The 22,393-nt window shown below is 37.0% G+C and overlaps 1 pseudogene; it reads right to left on the bottom strand.

Moving 5' to 3' along the window:
- Positions 1-534: 534 nt before the first annotated feature.
- LOC131768247 (pyrroline-5-carboxylate reductase 3-like) overlaps positions 535-22,393 on the bottom strand; it is a 41,836-nt pseudogene continuing 19,977 nt past the window's right edge.

The raw sequence follows: 22,393 nt of genomic DNA, 5'->3' as shown, positions 1-22,393 counted from the left end.
TAAAAAAAGCAGATGCAGAAATGGCCTTGGGATGACCCTTCTAATAAGGGCCAGGGTCAGACAAACAGTGGCTGGCTGAGGGCCAGCCGGTCGATGAAGGCTGGCATGGGGGCGGGTGCTCAGGGCTGGGTGGGTGGGTAGCGGGCAGACCACCAGGGAGGGCAGCACAGAGCTGCAGGTGCGCAGGGAGTGGGTGGGAGGCTGCTTCACAGGTGCGTTAGCCCTTTGACACAAGGGAGATCGCTCTGCCTCGAGCCTCACAGATGGTGGGCGGAAGGAAGGGGCTCCAGCACTCGGTCTTGCGTAGGATATGGAGTCCCCCGTGAGCCCTGGGCTGCAGGCAGCCTGCCCCCCCCCACCAAGTTCCTGCTTAGGGCCCCAAGTTCCTGGCTTTCCTGGTCTGTTTGTCCCTTCATTGGCATGCTAAAGAAGCAAATCCTGCAGTCAATCAGATGCCAGGCGAGGGGACCCTCCAGGACTCTTGACTAAGGGAAGGGTCATCAGGACCAGCTCCACCTGCCATTTACCAGGAGCTTAGAGTCTGTGGAAGGGGCTCACATCCAGCTGTGTTCCCCGCTGTCCAGGACCCGTCCTCCGCCCATCCTCCCAGACCTCAAGCAGCTCCTCCACCGGCCTGCAGGTTGCAGGGAACCTGAGTCCTCCGGAAGGTGCCAGGGAGGGAGGAGGGGAGGGGGCGGTACTTGGGGGCTGTGGCCCACGCCCAGCGCCTGCGCCCTTCTTCCTGCTGCTCGCCCCGCCCTGCTCCGGCACGTCGAGCCCGTGGATGCCGGTGCCGCACAGCGTGCGCTCATGGATCTGCAGCTGAGCCGGGTGATGCGGCTTCTGCAGAAGAATCTTGGCTGTCCCCCAGGGTCTAGGCAGCAAGGCGGTGGGCCAGGCCGCTGGGCATGCCCAGCTTGATGGCACCTTCAGCCAAGGCCTCAGGAGGCACACACAGAGGCCAGGCCGCTGCTCCTGAGGTGGGTGTGGACGTCCGCAGGGGCCTGGGGCACCTCCTCCCCCGGCCCGCAGGCCTCCAATTAGGGTCCGCAGGAGCCGGGGCTCGTTGCTCCTGGAGTGGCGGCCCTGCATCCCCACCACGGCCCCCTCCTAGGCTACTTAGGGCAGGTGGGACGAGCCCCCACGGCAGCACTCGCGGGGTCTAGGGCAGCAGCTCTTCCAGGTGCTCCGAGAGACCCTGGCGGCCACGGAAGCCACATCCGCCAGGCCGGCTGGCAGGATGTTGGGTTGGTGGCAAAGGGAGCAGCTCTGCAGCACCTTCCAGCTGGAATGGGTGGTCTGGCAGCCAGGGACTGGGAAGCGGCTGAGGTACCTGTCAGTCCGCTTGCTGGTCAGCACGTGCTGAGCCTCGGCTTTTCCTGCTCGGATGAGGCCCCCGCCGTGTGGCCCACGGCGAGGAAGACAGGCGCCGCAGGGCAGGACTCCTCCGCCACCACTGCGCCCAGTCCATGAGTCTTCAATATCTGATCCGAATGGTAAGTTCTGAGAAATTCTAGTCAGTTATTTCATGAGGTTTTGTCTCTTCTGTGATCTTACCTGCATCTTCACGTTCTATATCCCCTTTTAGAAGGATTTGGAAACCCCATCTGTCGTGCGTTTCTCTTATTCTCTCTTTATTCGTGCAGACTTATAAAAATTCCTCGGTTCAGCATCGTCCATTCGTTCTTCGAGGGTCTCTTTTGCTTTTCATGCCATCTATTTGACTTTATTCAATAGTATCTTTCCCAAAACCTCTAAGAGTTTTATATTCATGACTGTTCTCCTTTCGTGTGACCCCTTTATCTCTGTGATATTTATAATGATTATTTGAATGTCTTTTTATGATTTTCTAGTAACTTTTTAGTGGGAGTCAATTTCTTTCTTTTATGTACTTTTGTTTTTGTAAGTATTTCTGATGGTGTGTTTATCTTCTATGAAATGATTCCCTGATATTTTCCTAGGTAAGTTTTGCTTTCTGGCTTATACTTTTCTTTTTTTAATTTTTTTTTTTTTTTTTTTTTTTTTTTGCGGTATGCGGGCCTCTCACTGTTGTGGCCTCTCCCGTTGCGGAGCACAGGCTCCGGACGCACAGGCCTAGCGGCCATGGCTCACGGGCTTAGTTGCTCCGCGGCATGTGGGATCCTCCCGGACCAGGGCACGAACCCGTGTCTCCTGCATCGGCAGGCGGATTCTCAACCACTGCGCCACGAGGGAAGCCCTCTTTTTTTAAATTTGAATTTTATTTTATTTTTTTATACAGCAGGTTCTTATTGGTTATCTGTTTTATACATATTAGCATATACATGTCAATCCCAATCTCCCAGTTCATCCCACCACCCCCCCCACTTTCCCTCCTTGTGTCCATACGTTTGTTCTCTACATCTGTGTCTCTATTTCTGCCTTGCAAACCAGTTCATCTGTACTGGTTTTCTAGATTCTACATATATGAGTTAATATACAATATTTGGTTTTCTCTTTCTGACTTGCTTCACCCTGTATGATCATCTATAGATCCATCCACGTCTCTACAAATGACCCAAATTCGTTCCTTTTTATGGCTGAGTAATATATGTACCACATCTTCTTTATACATTCACCTGTCGATGAGCATTTAGGTTGCTTCCATGACCTGGCTATTGTAAATAGTGCTGCAGTGAACTCTGGGATGCATGTGTCTTTTTACATTATGGTTTCTCTGGGTATATGCCCAGCAGTGGGATTGCTGGGTCGTATGGTAATTCTATTTTTAGTTTCTTAAGGAGCCTCCATACTGTTCTCCATAGTGGCTGTATCAATTTACATTCCCACCAACAGAGCAAGAGTGTTCCCTTTTCTCCACACCCTCTCCAGCATTTGTTGTTTGCAGATTTTCTGAGAATGACTGGCTTATACTTCTAATCTTGGCTTACATTTATGGTTTTCCTTCTCCTTCATTCTTTTAGGCACGTCTCAATTTTTTTTGTTTGTTTCTAATAGTATTTTTATTTCTTTTTATTTTTTTAAACATCTTTATTGGAGTATAATTGCTTTACAATGGTGTGTTAGTTTCCTCTATATAACAAAGTGAATCAGCTAGACATATACATATATCTCCATATCCACTCCCTCTTGTGTCTCTCTCCAACCCTCCCTATTCCACTCCTCTAGGTGGTCACAAAGCACAGAGCGGATATACCTGTGCAATGCAGCTGCTTCCCACTAGCTATCTATTTCACATTTGGTAGTGTATATATGCCCATGCTGCTGTCTCACTTTGTCGCAGCTTACCCTTCCCCCTCCCCGTGTCCTCAAGTCCATTCTCTACATCTGCGTATTTATTCCTGTCCTGCCCCTAGGTCCATCAGAACCATATATATATATATTAGATTCCATATGTATGTGTTAGCATACGGTATTTGTTTTTCTCTTTCTGGCTTACTTCACTCTGTATGACAGATTCTAGGTCAATCCCCCTCATTACAAATAACTCAGTTTCGTTTCCTTATATGGCTGAGTAATATTCCATTGTATATATGTGCCACATCTTCTTTATCTATTCATCTGTCGATGGACACTTAGGTTGCTTCCATGTCCTGACTATTGTAAATCATGCTGCAATGAACATTGTGGTACACGACTCTTTTTGAATTATGGTTTTCCCAGGGTATATGCCCAGTAGTGGGATTGCTGGGTCATATGGTAGTTCAATTTTTAGTTTTCTAAGGAACCTCCATACTGTTCTCCATAGTGGCTGTATCAATTTACATTCCCACCAACAGTGCAAGAGTGTTCCCTTTTCTCCACACCCTCTCCAGCATTTATTATTTGTAGATTTTCTGATGATGACTGGCTTATACTTCTAATCTTGGCTTCCAATTGTGGCTTTCCTTCCCCTTCATTCTTTTAGGCACGTCTCAATTTTTTTTTTTTTTTCAGTTTCTAATAGTATTTTTATTATGACAGACTCTATTATGTCATAGAGTGTTCTCCCTATGTTTTTCTCTAAGAGTTTTATAGTGTCTGGCCTTACATTTAGGTCTTTGTTCAATTTTGAGTTTATTTTCGTGTATGGTGTTAGGGAGTGTTCTAATTTCATTCTTTTACATGTAGCTGTCCAGTTTTCCCAGCACCACTTATTGAAGAGGCTGTCTTTTCTCCATTTTATATTCTTGCCTCCTTTATCAAACATAAGGTGACCATATGTGCATGGGTTAATCTCTGGTCTTTCTATCCTGTTCCATTTATCTATATTTCTGTTTTTGTGCCAGTACTGTACTGTCTTGGTTACTGTAGATGTGTAATATAGTCTGAAGTCACAGAGCATGATTCCTCCAGCCCCATTTTTCCTTCTCAAGATTGCTTTGGCTATTCGGGGTCTTTTGTGTTCCCATACAAATTGTGAAATTTTTTGTTCTAGTTATGTGAAAAATGCCATTTGTAGTTTGATAGGGATTGCATTGAATTTGTAGATTGCTTTGGGTAGTAGAGTCATTTTCACAATGTTGATTCTTCCAATCCAAGGACAAACATGTCTCTCCATCTGTTTGTATCATCTTTAATTTCTTTCATCACTGTCTTATAGTTTTCTGCATACAGGTCTTTTGTCTCCTTTGCTAGGTTTATTCCTAAGTATTTTATTCTTTTTGTTGCAGTGGTAAATGGGAGTGTTTCCTTAATTTCTCTTTCAGATTTTTCAGCACTGGTGTATAGGAATGCAAGAGTTTTCTGTGCATTCATTTTGTATCCTGCTACTTTACCAAATTCATTGATTAGCTCTAGTATTTTTCTGGTAGCATTTTTAGGATCTGAGGCCTTTAGTTTTCTGGTAGCATGTCATCTACAGACAGCGACAGCTTTACTTTTTTTCCGATTTGGATTCCTTTTATTTGTTTTTCTTCTGTGATTGCTGTGGCTGAAACTTCCAAAACTATGTTGAATAATAGTGGTGAGAGTGGGCAGCCTTGTTTTGTTCCTGATCTTAGTGGAAATGGTTTCAGTTTTTCACCTTTGAGAATGATGCTGGCTGTGGGTTTGTCATATATGGCTTTTATTATGTTGAGGTAATTCTATGCCTACTTTCCTAGGGTTTTGATCATAAATGGGTATTGAATTTTGTCGAAAGCTTTTTCTGTATCTATTGAGATGATCATATGGTTTTTCTCCTCCAGTTTGTTAATATGGTGTATCATATTGATTGATTTGCATATATTGAAGAATCCTTGCATTCCTAGGATAAACCCCACTTGATCATGCTTTTTATTATATGTTTAGTCCATTATCTTGAAATTTTAAATGGTATTAACATTTGAGTGAAGGTTGTTTTCAGTAAAATAAGTGAATATACATATTCTTAAATATTATGTTTTATTTATTATAATCCTTAGAAATACTTTAATAATAAATTTATGACTATACAATTACTAGTTAATCAAACATTTTCTATTGTACTTCACTTAAAATAAGTGCTTGGATAGTTTTGCTCTTACAGTTTACTAAACTCAAAGGTTTGATCACATTTTGGCCTATAGTGTCTTCCAATATTTATAATGGGACTCTGGGTCAGGGGCCAGGGAGGCTGGCATCTCCTGCTTTAGCATCCACTACATTGCCAATGTGAATAAATATAAACTAGGAAGGTGATAGCATCAGGAAATGAATTTTAAAATAAATAAATTATGTAAAAAGTAGAAAGAATGCCTCTGTATATAAGATAAAATTGTGAATCACAGTTATATGTCTATTTGTACTAATAGCAATCTCATTTTCTCGGACATGAAATCTCATTATGAAGAATGCCAGATATGGCCACTGTAAATGACACAGGGGTTCATGAGAGAATATTTTGCAGAATTATACAGTATCCTAGAATTACCATGCTTTTTTTAAAACATTTATTATCCTGAAAAGACAGTGGAACTAAGCTGAGCTTATAAATTACACTAGCATAAAGGGAAAATGGGCTCTGAGAAATAGTCTAGCGCTACTACAAGAATTTCAGCCAGAAAACCTTCAGAGGATGGAAACGCAAGCAAACAGGAAATGAATGCTTTTTATTCTGATAGTCTACTGCATCCTGATGAGTAAAAGGCATTGCTTCTGATAACCCTGAACACCATTCTATGAAAATCAAAATAAGTACACCAAAAAGTTTATGACCAGAATAAAGTAAACAGTCCTGCCAAAATAATGGTGAAAAAAAGAAGGTGATCAATACAGTAGAAAGGCAGGGTAGATGGACCTTCATTCTCTCTCAATTCCTGCCTTTCATGGTCACTGCTGAAAACCTGGGTCACAAAGCTAAGCACTAGATCCACCAGAGGGCAGACAGCAGAAGCAAGAAGAACTACCATTCTGCAGCCTGTGGAACAAAAACCACATTCACAGAAAGATAGACAAAATGAAAAGGCAGAGGACTATGTACCAGATGAAGGAACAAGAGAAAACTCCAGAAAAACAACTAAATGAAGTGGAGATAGGCAACCTTCCTGAAAAAGAATTCAAAATATTGATATTGAAGATGATCCAGGGCCTCGGAAAAAGAATGGAGGCAAAAATCAAGAAGATGCAAGAAATGTTTAACCAAGATCTAGAAGAATTAAAGAGCAAACAAACAGAGATGAACAACACAATAACTGAAATGAAGAATACACTAGAAGGAATCAATAGCAGAATAACTGAGACAGAAAAATGGATAAGCGACCTGGAAGACAGAATGGTGGAATTCACTGCTGCAGAACAGAATAAAGAAAAAAGAATGAAAAAAAAATGAAGACACTCTAAGAGACCTCTGGGACAACATTAAACAGAACAACATTTGCATTATAGGGACCCCAGAAGGAGAAGAGAGAGAGAAACGACCCGAGAAAAAATTTGAAGAGATTATAGTCGAAAACTTCCCTAACATGGGAAAGGAAATAGCCAAAGGAAACACAGAGAGTCCCATACAGGATAAACCTAAGGAGAAACACACTAAGACGCATAGTAATCAAGTTGACAAAAATTAAAGACAAATTATTGAAAGCAACAAGGAATAAACAACAAATAATATACAAGGGAACTCCCATAAGGTTAACAGAAGGGAGTTGCATGATATATTTAAAGTGATGAAAGGGAAGAAACTACAAGCAAGATTACTCTACCTGGCAAGGATCTCATTCAGATTCCATGGAGAAATCAAAAGCTTTAAAGTCAGGCAAAAGTTAAGAGAATTCAGCACCACCAAACCAGATCTCCAACAAATGCTAAAGGAACTTCTCTAAGTGGGAAACACAAGGGAAGAGAAGGACCTACAAAAACAAACCCATAACAATTAAGAAAATGGTAATACATACATATTGATAATTATCTTAAACATGAATGGATTAAATGCTACAACCAAAAGACACAGGCTTGCTGAATGGATATGAAAACAAGACCCATATATATGCTGTCTACAAGAGACCCATTTCAAACCTCGGGATACATACAGACTGAAAGTGACAGGATGGAATGCGAAGGGAAATCAAAAGAAAGCTGGAGTAGCAATTCTAATATCAAACAAAATATACCTTAAAATAAAGACAAAGAAGGACACTACATAATGATCAAGGGATCAATCCAAGAAGAAGATATAACAATTATAAATATATGTGCACCCAACATAGGAGCACGTCAATACATACGGCAACTGCTAACCTCTATAAAAGAGAAAATCAACAGTAACACAATAGTGGGGGACATTAATACCCCACTTACAGTGATGGACAGATCATCCAGACAGCAAATTAATAAGGAAACACAAGCTTTAAATGACACAATAGACCAGAAAGAATTTAATTGATATTCATAGGAAATTCCATCCAAAACTAGCAGATTACACGTTCTTTTGAAGTGCACACAGAGCATTCTCCAGGATAGATCACATCTTGGGTCACAAATCAAGCCTCAGTAAATTTAAGAAAACTAATCATATCAAGCAATTTTATGACCACAACACTATGAGATTAGAAATCAATTACAGGGAAAAAACATAAAAAACACAGATACATGGAGGCTAAACAATACACTACTAAATAACCAAGAGATCACTGAAGAAATCAAAGAGGAAATCAAACAGTCTGGGAAGATCCCACATGCCACGGAGCAGCTGGACCCGTGAGCCATGGTCGCTGAGCCTGTGCGTCCGGAGCCTGTGCTCTGCAATGGGAAAGGCCACAACAGTGGGAGGCCCGTGTACTGCAAAAAAAAAAAAAAAAAAAAAAATCTTCCAACAAACAAAAGTCCAGGACCAGATGGCTTCACAGGTGAATTCTATCAAACATTTAGAGAAGAGCTAACACCTGTCCTTCTCAAAATCTTCCAGAAAATTGCAGAGGAAGGAATACTGCCAAACACAATCTACAAGGCCACCATCACCCTGATACCAAAACCAGACAGAGATAATACAAAAAAAGAAAATTACAGATCAATATCACTGATGAATATAGATGCAAAAATCCTCAACAAAATACTAGCAAACAGAATCCAACAACACATTAAAAGGATCATACACCATGATCAAGGGGAATTTCTCCCAGGGATTCAAGGATTCTTCAATGTACGCAAATCAGTCAATGTGATACACCATATTAACAAATTGAAGAATAAAAACCTTATGATCATCTCAATAGATGCAGAAAAAGCTTTTGAGAAAATTCAACATCCATTTATGATACAGACTCTCCAGAAAGTGGGCATAGAGGGTTCCTACCACAATATTATAAAAGCCAAAGTCACAGCAAACATCATTCTCAATGGTTAAAAACTGATAGCATTTCCTCTAAGATCAGGAATAAGACAAGGATGTCCACTCTTGCCACTGTTATTCAACATAGTTTTGGAAGTCCTAGCCACAGCAATCAGAGAAGAAAAAGAAATAAAATGATCCAAATCGGAAAAGAAGAAGTAAAAGTGTCACTGTTTGCAAATGACATGATACTATACATAGGGAATCCTAAAGGTGCCACCAGGAAACTGCTAGAGCTAATCAATGAATTTGGAAAAGTTGCAGGATACAAAATTACTGCCCAGAAATCTCCTGCATTCCTATACACTAACAACAAAAGATCAGAAGTAGAAATTAAGGAAACAGTCCCATTCACCATTGCAACAAAAAGAATAAAATTCCCAGGAATAAACCTACCAAAGGAGGTAAAAGTCCTGTAGTCAGAAAACTGTAAAACACTGATGAAAGAAATCAAAGATGACATAAACAGGTGGAGAGATATACCATGTTCTTGGATTGGAAGAATCAATATTGTGAAAATGATTATACTACCCAAAGCCGTCTACTGATTCAATGCAATCCCTATCAAATTACCAGTGGCATTTTTTTTTTACAGAACTAGAACAAAAATTCTTAAAATTTTTATGGAGACACAAAAGACCCTGAATAGCCAAAGCAGTCTTGAGGGAAAAAAACGTAGCTGGAGGAATCAGACTCCCTGACTTCAGACTGTACTACAAAGCTACAGTAATCAAGACAATACAGTACTAGCACAAAACCAGAAATATAGATCAGTGGAACAGAATAGAAAGACCAGAGATAAACCCACACATCTACAGTCAACTAATCTATGACAAAGGATGCAAGGATATACAATGGAGAAAAGACAGTCTCTTCAATAAGTGGTGCTGGGAAAACTGGAAAGCTATATGTAAAGAATGAAATTAGAACACTCCCTAACACCATACACAAAAATAAACTCAAAATGGCTTTAAGACCAAATATAAGACCAGATACTATAAAACTCTTAGAGGAAAACATAGGAAGAACACTCTTTGACATAAATCACAGCAAGGTCTTTTTCGACCCACCTCCTAGAGTAATGGAAATAAAAACATAAATAAATGGGACCTAATGAAACTTAAAAAACTTTTGCACAGCAAAGGAAACTACAAACAAGATGAAAAGACAACCCTCAGAATGGGAGAAAATATTTGCAAATGAGTCAACGGACAAAGAATTAATCTTCAAAATATATGAACAACTCAAGCAGACCACTATTAAAAAAATAACAACCCCATCAAAAAATGGGCAAAAGACCTAAATAGACATTTCTCCGAAGAAGACATACAGATGGCCACAAAGCACATGAAAAGCTGCTCAACATAACTAATTATTGGAGAAATACAAATCAAAACTACAATGACGTATCACTGCATACCAGTTAGAATGGGCATCATCAGAAAATCTACAGACAACAAATGTTGGAGAGGGTGTGGAGAAAAGGGAACCCTCTTGAACTGTTGGTGGGAATGTAAATTGATACAGCTACTATAGAGAACAGTATGAAGGTTCCTTAAGAAACTAAAAATAGACCATATAACCCAGCAATCCCACTACTGGGCATATACCCAGAGAAACCATAATTCAAAAAAGACACATGCACCCCAGTGATCATTGCAGCACTATTTACAATAGCGAGGTCATGGAAGCAACCTAAATGCCCATCGACAGGCGAATGTATAAAGAAGATGTGGTACATATATTACTCAGCCATAAAAAGGAACGAATTTGGGACATTTGTAGAGATGTGGATGGATCTAGAGACTGTTATACAGAGTGAAGTAAGTCAGAAAGAGACAAACAAATACCGTATATTAACTCATATATGTGGAATCTAGAAAAACGGTACAGATGAACTGGTTTGCAAGGCAGAGATAGAGACACAGATGTAGAGGACAAACATATGGACACCAAGGTGGGAAAGTGGCGGGAGAGGATGGTGGTGCTGTGATGAACTGGGAGATTGGGATTGACATGTGTACACTAATATGTATAAAATAGATAACTAGTAAGAGCCTGCTGCATAAAAAGGAAATAAATAAAATTAAATAATAATAATAAAAAAGAATCTAAGCTCCAATCACCACCTGCTCAATAAACAAACAAGGAAGCAAGTGAATTGGTGTGGAATAGGAAAGATTGGATGCATTGTTCACAGACCTGAAACAGAATTGATGGAGCCAGGAATGTAGGTGATATTTTTACAATTGGAAGGGTATAGCTGTTTAGTAATTTTGTTCTCACTTCACTTACTGCATGGAACTTAGAATTGTTTCTCTTTTAATAGAATATTTGGGAAAAGACTAGATGGTTTCTGCCAAGTGAAGGTTGCTATGTCGCATAGTAGATAGACCTCAGAAGACCTAGGTGGGATCCCAGATGTGCTTTCACTTGCTGTGGATACTGGAATAACAAATTAAATCTCTCTAAGGCTCAATTTCCCCAATTAGAAAAGAGGGTAGTAGAAATACGACCCTATAATATTTTGAGGATTATGAAGATGGGCTTATTGTCATTCCTGGCCTGTGTATTAAATCTTTCCCTGTAGTTTCTCTGAACTATACATTGCATGCCAAACTTCTCTGATAATAAATAGCCATTTGAACATCCTATGACTTGCTTTCCAGACTTATTAGTATTCATTTTCATGTTATGAATTTAATATTCTTTGCTTATTTCCCTGTTCATCCCAATTCCAAAAAGAGATTCATTTGACTACTTTTAAATAGACATTTTCCTGCTTGGTCAATTAGCAGTAATTCTCTACTGTGTTCAGAATTGAAAGATTTTACTGCCTTTGATATTGGAGAGACTTTTAAAGATTTTTAAAATCTTTGAAAAATAAATGTTTAAGGAAGTTAGAGTTATTTGCAGTTGAAATCCCAAGTCCTACTACTATTTAGAGCCCCAAAGTGAGATTTTTTTTCCCTATCATTAATTTTGGATGAAAACACTTATTTCAGCAAAATGAGTTTTCGTCAATATTCAAACCATTGTGGTTGGTAAACTTTGGTTTTAAGTTGTGAATTATTAAATTAATAAGTACAATTCACTGAAATAAACCTTGCATTTAATTTTGGTTTTCCTTTTCACAGAACCATGCTATTTCTTCTTAGTATTTTATGTTTTTCTTAGTTATTGCAAACTTGTTTGATGATGGTTTCATATTACTACTAAGTACTGGGCTTAACTGAACATTTTTTAGTTAATGGATTCATCCTTGCTTTCCCTTATCCTGATGAACATTATTAACTTGCCATCTCCTTCTGTTTATCCTGGTACATCTGTAGTCCACTAAAAAAGAAAACGAATAGCTCTTAAAGCTATTGTAGTCCACTTTTCCCCTCAGAGGGGTGTAAACAAACATGATGCCAGATCTTTCAGTTATATTTGATATTTTTTCAGGCATATAGATATAGTTTAATATGCACATTTAATGTACTTTTTTTTTTTTTTTTTTTTTTTTTTTTTTTTGCGTTATGTGGGCCTCTCACTCACTCCCGTTGTGGAGCACAGGCTCTGGACGCGCAGGCTCAGCGGCCATGGCTCACGGGCCCAGCCACTCCGCGGCATGTGGGATCTTCCCGGACCGGGGCACGAACCCACGTCCCCTGCATCAGCAGGCAGACTCTCAACCACTGCGCCACCAGGGAAGCCCTAATGTACTATTTAATTGTAAATGTATGTGCAATTATTAGGGTGATTACTTTGCTCTAATAGAAAATAAAATATTTTAAATGAATTCATTTAAAAGGTTTAAATAACTTCAGTTAAAATTTTGGTATAAATTTTACTGAAGTTTAATGCTCTTTTATTAGAGAAAAGAACAAACTATATTTTACACATTACTCAATTAAACCAGTGAAGTATTTCCATTGTTCATCTATTTAAATTGAAAAACTATCAAGTATGAATAATTATTCATTTTTTCTCCTCTATCAGTGTTTTAGATATCGTTTTTATTATTCTTTTAATGGTTACCCTAGAGATTACAATATGCATCCTTGACTTATTACAGTCTAGCTTAACTTAGCTCTTTAACTACTTCCACAAAAGGCAAGCACCTTAGAAGGATTTAAGTACATTTTATGCTTTCCTGTTTTGCTTCGTATATATTATAAACCCCTCAGGACATTATTATTATTGTTTTAAACAACAATATGCATTTATTTTACCTGAATCGTTACCCTTCTTGGTGCTTTTAGTTCTTTTCAGTGACTCCTAGCTTCTATTTAATATCATATTCCTTCAACCTGAAGAACTAGCTATGACACTTATTGCAAGCTGGCTGGTGACAAAGATGCAGATTGTGTGTTTCCGAAAATATCCTTATATTTCCTTCATTTTTGAGGGTATTTGCTAGGTATTGACTTTTAGAAGAGAAGAAGGGCTTTTTTATTCTTTTTAAAAAATATTTTAAAGATCCCATTTCTTGTCTTTTGGTTTCCATAGTTTTCATTGAAAACTCAAGGATCATTTTATTCCTGTTTCTTTGAAGAGAAGTTTTTTTTTTTTTTTTAATGGTCTGGCTTGGCTTCATTTCATTGTCTTACTTTCTTTTTCCAGAAGTTTAATATGAATTGGCAAGATATAGTTATCTTTGCATATTTCCTTAGAGATAACAGAGTCTCTTAAACCATTGAGTTGATGCATCTCACCAATGTAGGGAAACTTGTAGCTACTGTCTCTTCAAATATTGCTTCTTCCCATTCTTTCCTCCTCTTTCCATGGGACTAGAGTATCATTATTTTAGGACTATTAACTGTGTTCCACATATTTCTTTTGTTATTACCATTCTCTTTTCTTCCTGTATTTTAGCTTTGATATATTTTTAGATTGGTTTCCTCTTCACTAATCCTCTTTTACTGTGTTCAGTTTGTTTTTAAGTCAATCCAATTAATCATTAATTTCAGATATTTCATTTTTCATTTCTAGAATGTCCATTTGATTCTTTTTTATAGAGTTAAATTTATCATTAAAATTTTCCAACTTTTCATCTACTTGATGTTTTCTATTTATTTTTCTCAAGTATATTAATCATGGTTAAAGTCCCTGTCTGTCAACTGCAATATGTATTTACAGTGTCTGTTTTATTTCACATTAGTCATTCTGTTTAATTTTGTTTTATTTAGTTCATTTCATTTTATTTCCTTTAGGTTATGTATTTCTGATATTTAGCATGTCTTTCAAATTTCTATTGACTGTTGGACATTGTGGATAAAATCTAAAGAGGTTCTTGATGATGGTTAATTTTCCTTTTGGCTGGCAGATAGAATACTGGTAGAAAAACTTGATCCTGTTAAGAGTTGGTTTTCTCAGGATTGCTTTGGCTATTCAGGGTCTTTTGTGTTTCCATACAAATTGTGAAATTTTTTGTTCTAGTTCTGTGAAAAATGCCATTGGTAGTTTGATAGGGATTGCACTGAATCTGTAGTCGCTTTGGGTAGTATAGTCATTTTCACAGCATTGATTCTTCCAATCCAAGAACATGGTATATCTCTCCATCTGTTTGTATCGTCTTTAATTTCTTTCATCAGTGTCTTATAGTTTTCTGCATACAGGTATTTTGTCTCCTTTGGTAGGTTTATTCCTAGGTATTTTATTCTTTCCGTTGGAGTGGTGAATGGGAGTATTTCCATAATTTCTCTTTCAGATTTTTCATCATTAGTGTATAGGAATGCAAGAAATTTCTGTGCATTAATTTTGTATCCTGCTACTTTACCAAATTCATTGATTAGCTCTAGTAGTATTCTGGTAGCATCTTTAGGATTCTCTAGGTATAGTACCATGTTGTCTGCAAACGGTGACAGTTTTACTTCTTTTCCTATTTGGATTCCTTTTTTTTTCTTTTTCTTCTCTGATTGCTGTGGCTAGGACTTCCAAAACTGTGTTGAATAATAGTGGTGAAAGTGGGCAACCTTGTCTTGTTCCTGACCTTAGTGGAAATGGTTTCAGTTTTTCACCATTGAGAACGATGTTGGCTGTGGGTTTTTCATATATGGCCTTTATTATGTTGAGGTATGTTCCCTCTATGCCTACTTTCTGGAGGGTTTTTTATCATAAATGGGTGTTGAATTTTGTTAGAAGCTTTTTCTGCATCTACTGAGATGATCATATGGTTTTTATCCTTCAATTTGTCAATATGGTGTATCACATTCATTGATTTGCATGTACTGAAGAATCCTTGCATTCCTGGGATAAACCCCACTTGATCATGGTGTGTAATCCTTTTAATGTGCTGTTAGATTCTTCAGGAGATGAAGCAACTGAAAACGGATTAATCTCCAAAATATACAAGCAGCTTATGCAACTCAATACCAAAAAAACAAACAACCCAATACAAAAATGGGCAGAAGATCTAAATCGACATTTCTCCAAAGAAGATATACAGATTGCCATCATCACTAATTGCAATCACTAATTGCTCAACATCACTAATCATTAGAGAAATGCAAATCAAAACTGCAATGAGGTATCACCTCACATCAGTCAGAATGGCCATCATCAAAATATCTACAAACAATAAATGCTGGAGAGGGTGTGGAGAATAGGGAACTCTCTTGTACTGTTGGTGGGAATGTAAATTGATACAGCCACTATGGAGAACAGTATAGAGTTTCCTTAAAAAAACTAAAAATAGAACTATCATGTGACCCAGCAATCCCACTACTGGACATATACCCTGAGAAAACCATAATTCAAAAAGAGTCATGTACCAAAATGTTCATTGCAGCTCTATTTACAATAGTCAGGACATGGAAGCAACCTAAGTGTCCATCGACAGATGAATGGATAAAGAAGATGTGGCACATTTATGCAATGGAATATTACTCAGCCATAAAAAGAAATGAAATTGAGTATTTGTAATGAGGTGGATGGATGTAGAGACTGTCATACAGTCAAGTAAGTCAGAAAGAGAAAAACAAATACCACATGCTAACACGTATGTATGGAACATATTTTTTTAAAATGGTTCTGAAGAACCTAGGGGCAGGACAGGAATAAATGTGCAGACATAGAGAATGGACTTGAGGACAGAGAGAGGGGGAAGGGGAAGCTAGGACAAAGTGAGAGAGTGGCATGGACATATATACACTACTAAATGCATAATCGATAGCTAGTGGGAAGCAGCCGCATAGCACAGGGAGATCAGCTCAGTGCTTTGTGACCACCTAGAGGGGTGGGATAAGGAGGATGGGAGGGAGTCACAAGAGGGAGGAGATATGGGGATATATGTATATGTATAGCTGATACACTTTGTCATACAGCAGAAACTAACACACCATTGTAAAGCAATTATATGCCAATTTTTTTTAAAAAGTTGTTTTTAGGCTTTGTTAGAGCTGACCTATTTCAGTTTTGTCCTTACTCTGAAGGTATGCTCCTTACTCTGGATTCTGGTTCTTAGTCCTAAGGTGTAAACTTTATTCCTAATTCCTAGCCCGTTAAGATTTCCACTGAAATCCTGAGGTGTTTACCAAGGTCATTCCACCTTGCTGGAGTTTAAATTCCACAATCCTTGCTCAACAGGCACGGCTGCTGAAATCACTGCTCAGCTCACTAATATTTCAAATGTTTTCTATTGGGTCATTGGAGTCATGCCCCGTGAAAGTACAATTTAGAACCTCACCAGTGATTTTAGGAACATTAGATGCAGATTTGTGGGCTACTTCTCTACTGGTCTGTTTTTTGGGGGGTATATTGTCTGTCAAGTCCCAGACCATTTGCCAGGCCTGAACACTATGCTCTTTCTACTGAGACTGCTGCTTTTGCTTGGGCTTTATTTTATTGACCTGATTTGGAAAATGCCCTCAGATAAAAAGCTGTGGTGAATGCAGAGCTCAAAACATGTGCTTCTCTTTTCTAAAAAAGTATAACTTCTCCGTTTTTTCCAGATAGCACTGCAGGAGTGTTAGTCAGATTCAAGCTACATTGTAATAGTAGGTTGAGCAAAAATTACTTGTGTGAATAATTGATACACTAGTAAATAATTATTTTCAATACATTTTCCTGCTGTACTTATTCTGATATTATGTTCATAAACACTTTGCTCTTGTAGAGCTTAATTGTGAGATATACTTTTGCTTTTTAGTCACAAACTCTAGTATGTATAGCAATTTATGCTTAATTTCACTTTTTAAAGGTGATATGTATTTAAATTTGTTTACTTAGGCGTAAAGACTGATATAAAGTTGATGAAATCATGGGCAAAATTGTGCTTCCAATTCCACATAATGGCTAACCTTCTCAAATTGGAACAAAAATGAAGTACAATTCTGCCTTAGAATTCTTAAAAAAAAATAAAAGAATCAATACTAGCTGCCAAAGTATGACTCTCCACCTAGGCCATGAAACACAGCTGCTGATGAATAAATTCACCTTTGAGATGGATTGTACTGCCCTCATTGTTTGTAAATTAAGCTGTATATGGTTTACAAAATTACTTGTAAAATATTTGTTTATTGAAGAGATTTAATGTCCACAGAGAACAACTACACTCAGGATTGTAGGTGGTATACTTTTTATCCCATAATGGATTTGAATGTGTTATTGGAATTGATTAGCATAGTGAGTGTTGTTGGTCATTGAAATGCTTGCTGATTTTGAATTAAAAGACATTTGGCTCATAAACCAAAAAATCTTTGTACAAATATTTGTTTTGAAATATTTCCCTTCACATTCTTCATCTCATGCTTTCATCCAAATAACAAGCAATATAGTGAAATGGGAAAATGACTTAAATTATAATCAAATTATATGTATAATATATATGATTACATATAAAATATGTCTATATATTTGTCTTTCTATCTGTATACTCACATATATGTAGCTACATATACATACAAATATTTATACCTGTCAATATGTAACTTCAATATGACCTTGTTCATTTGTTTGGAAGTTCAAAATATATTTCTACTTTCTGGCTACATTTCTCTTTATATATTAATTAATATTTGCATAAGTTCCCATATTCCCTTTTTTGACAGATTTCTTCTGATCTACATAGAGCCAATACTTAAGGAAAATACCAAGTACTCAGCATGTTACTTATAGTAGTTAATCCTGAAGTCCTCGTCACTGTCCCTCACCATTTTAGCCAGAACTAGGGTGAGACATCTCAAGCCTAGATGATGCTCCCACCATTGCCAGTGGGTGGTTGCTCTAGACAGATCCACTGTGTGGGTGCACTACTAAGGTTGGAGTGAGTTCATTAACTTTCTGTTTTATTTTGACATCCATGATCCTTATTTATAGGGTATAAAACAGAACCAGGGAAAACTGTATGTAGACACATGTATTAATAACTTTAATAAGAAAGAAGCCACTGTTATACACATGTAACTCACACTTTTTATCTAAATGGCAAACTATATGTTATACATATATAACAGTTGGCTTTTTCTTTTGCAATAGAATTATTTTTGGAAGTTGTATCCCGTAGCCTTGATGAGGACAGTACTCCCTAGGATCATATTTGATTCTCATATTTAATCCTGTTTTCCCAAATAACCTTTGGATTGAATGTGAATGTCACAAAATCAACATGTATTTTATCAAGGGAGTGAACTTACCTGAACAAAATACATCATAATACTTTAGTCAAATTTTCTCTCTGTCTGAGTAACTGTGTTCATTTCTAAAACTGAGCCATCCACAGTTGCATTAATTAGTTGAATTCCAGAGTGGTGGAGGAGGTATAGTCATGAATGCATTTCCACGAGGATGGCTCAGAAAATGTAGATCTGATCTGTTTATCTCAAAGAAAATATTATGACATAACATCTCATAATTTCAAACAGATTGCTATTTTTTAATGATGAACATTTCTGGTTTTGAACTTTTATTTTTGATGAAACATTTCTAGTTTTTTTATTACATCAGTTGTCATATTACCTATATTGTTACTTGAAAATCTAAGGCAACATTCTAATGAATATTTGTGCAAGCACATAATAAGCATATGTATCAATTTTGGGGATTTTGGTTGTTAATGTAATGCTAGTGCCAACAGAATGTGTGAAAATGTGAATTGTTGTTGATACTAAATATCAAAGAAATTAGGTCCATAATTGGCATTGTTTATCAGGGAATAATTATTATTCACTACCAAAGTCTTTAAATAACTTAGAGTATATGACAAGTGATTTTAATTTTTTAAATTTTATTGAAGTGTAGTTGATTTACAATGTTGTGTTTAATTTCTGTTGTACAGCAGTGACTCATTTATACATATGTATATCACATATATATAATTTTTCATATTCTTTTCCATTATGGTTTATCACAGGATGTTGAATGTAGTTTTCTGTGCTATACAGTAGGACCTTGTTGTTTATCCATCCTATATATAAGAGTTTGCATCTGCTAATCCCAAACTCCCAATCCTTTCCTCCCCCTCCCTCTCCCCCTGGCAACCACAAGTCTGTTCTCTATATCTGTGGATCTGTTTTTGTTCTGTAGGTATGTTAATTTGTGTCATATTTTAGATTCCACATATAAACGATACCATGTGGTATTTGTCTTTCTCGTTCTGACTTACTTCACTTAGTATGATAACCTCTAGGTCCATCCATTGTTGCTGCAAATGGCATTATTTCATTCTTTTTAATGGTCAAGCAATATTCCATTGTGTGTGTGAGTGTATGTGTGTGTGTGTATCTCACATCTTCTTTATCCATACATCTGTCAATGGACATTTAGGTGGTTTCCATGTCTTGGCTATTGTAAATAGTGCTGCTGTGAAAATAGGAGTGCATGTGTCTTTTCAAATTATAGTTTTGTCTGCATATATGCCCAGGAGTGAGATTGCTGGATCATATGGCAACTCTATTTTGAGTTTTTTTGAGGAACCTCCATACTGTTTTCCATAATGGCTGCACCAATTTACATTCCCACCAGCACTGTAAGAGGGTTCCCTTTTCTCCACACCCTCTCCAGCATTTATTATTTGTAGACATTTTAATGATGGCCATTCTGAAGTGGTATGAGGTGGTACTTCATTGAAGTTTTGATTTGCATTTCTCTAATAATTGGTGATGATGAGCATCTTTTCATGTGCCTATTGGCCATGTGTCTTCTTTGGAGAAATGTCTGTTTAGGTTTTCTGCCCATTTTTTGATTGGGTTATATACTGTTATTTTTTTCACTGAAGTATGTAAGGATTAATTTAAATTATCTTAAAAATTAATTTCTACAAATTCCACTGAAATAAGTGATGTAATAAACAACAGTATATAAGGATGTGAGATCATAACAAATGTGTGTTTTGCACACATTTTGCACACTACATAAGTAGTCTTAACTACTTTGCTTTTATGAATAAAAGAACTTTTTCAAAGCATTTTCCATGTCTTCAAATGCCTTAAAATAGAGTAAGTGAATATAAAAAACTTATTTTTCCATGTGTTTTATTGCTTTGTTTTTAAGGATAGGAATGTAATTATTCAGAGAGCCTTGGTTGTTAGCATTTTAACTAAGTTGTAGAACCAAAACTAAAAATATTTTTTAGTAAGTGTGATGTGAGGTGATTTTAATAAATTCCTACTGAGTTGTCTACACATGGTTCTTATCTAGGTATCACTTTCTAAACCAGACTGTGAAGGGTTGTCTTAAAATTTCCTTCATTACAAAAAAAAAAAAAAATTCCTTCATTAACTATCAAATATGAACTTCTTATAGTGCAGCAAGTAAACAGCCTGAAAGTTGTCACTCTAGAAAGTAAACAGAAAGTAAGAAAAGCTGAACAGACTGAAAAATGAACAACTCTTCTTAGATCTATAAGAGAAGTTAGGTCATAGGGCAAACTATTGCCCCCCCAAATTGGAGAGACATACAGGAGAATATAGGACATCATAACTCAACAGAAACCCATGAGCAGAATCCTCTGCAGGAGCCCTTGCCAGGTTCCTTTTACCCAGTACATCAGATCTGGCTTTCAAGAATAAAATACTACAAGGCATAGAATAGTTTGGAAAGTCAGAGCAAAGAAAGACTCTGATATAGCAAATATGTTGGAATTACCAGACCAGGAATTTAAAACAACTGTGTTTAATATGCTAAGGGCTCAAATGGATAAAGTAGACAGCATGAAGAACAGATGGACAATGGAAGCACAGAGATGGAAATTCTAAAAAAGAATGAAAAGAAATGCTTAAGGTCCAAAACATTGTAACAGAAGTGAAGAATACCTTTGATACGCTCATTGCTAGAGGAAGCATCACTGAAGAAAGAATGTCTAGCTTGAGGATAACTCAATAGAAACTTCCTAAATAGAAAAACAAAGAGAAAAAAGACTGGACCCCCCCCCACCAAAACCCCCAGAATATCCAAGAAGTGCAGGATAATTACAAAAGATGTAACATACATGTAATGGGAATACCAGAAGAGCAAGAGAAAGGAACAGAAGTAATATTTGAAACAATAATGACTGAAAAATTTCCCAAATTAATGACACTAAACTACAGACTCAGGAAGGTCAGAGTATGGCAAACAAGATAAATATGGAGAAAAATGACACCTACGCATATCATATTCAAACTTGAGACAATCAAACATAAAGAAAAAATCTTGAAATAAGCCAGAGGAACCTATACAGGAGCAAAAATAGAGTTACACCTAATTTTTCCTCAGAAATCATGTAAGCAAGTGAGCCAACTGAAATAAAGTATTGAGAGAAGAAAAAAAAGGATTAACCTAGAATTGTGTACCCTATGAAATTAGTCTTCAAAACAGAAGGAGGAATAAAGATTTTATGGAGCTAAACAAACATCAAGATAATTTCTTGCCATTAGACTTGACCTTCAAGAAATGTAAAAGTTCTTTAGAGAGAAGGAAGTTGATATAGGTCAAAAAATCAGATCTACATAAAAAAACAGGAGCATCAGAAAAGAAATGAGTGAATATTAAATATGAGTTTTTACTTTTCGTATTCTTAAATGATCCAAGAAATAATTAACTATTCAAAAATAATAATGGCAACAATGTATTTAATTATGTATGCTTCTTTTTACATATATACACATTTGTGTATGTATGCCTAAGTATATATGTATGTTTATGTATAAGTGAAATAAAGGATACAAAGGATGGCAGAGAGGAATTAAGGTTACTTTGTTTCTATAAGGTATTAGCACAACCCATGAAATGATATAGTGTTATGTGAAAGTGGACTTGGATTAGTTGTAAATGTATGATGCAAACTCTAGGGCAACCAGTGAAAAAAGTAAAAATATTACAGAAGTATAATTTATATGCTAAGGAAGGAGAGAAAATGAAAGCATATTTAATGCTCATTTAAAAGTAAATAAGTAAGAAAAAGCGTAGAAGACGAAAATAGGAACAAAGATCGAGAGCAATATATAGAAAATATCAATAGTAACAAATATGGTAGATATTAATCCAGCTATATCCCTAATCACTTTAAATGTCAATTACCTAAACATACCTATTAAAAGACAGAGATTGTCAGAGTGGATGAAAAAACATGACCCAACTGTAGATTGTTTACAAGAGTTCTACTTTAAATATAAAGACATATATAGATTTACAAGTAAATAGATGGAGAAAAATATATGATAATACTAATCAAAAAGATAAAAGCAG

The sequence above is a fragment of the Kogia breviceps genome, chromosome 13 (genome assembly GCF_026419965.1).
Source record: "Kogia breviceps isolate mKogBre1 chromosome 13, mKogBre1 haplotype 1, whole genome shotgun sequence".
Lineage (NCBI taxonomy): Eukaryota > Metazoa > Chordata > Mammalia > Artiodactyla > Physeteridae > Kogia > Kogia breviceps.
Note: the sequence above shows the minus strand (reverse complement) of the source record. Positions and strands in the feature narration are given on the sequence as shown.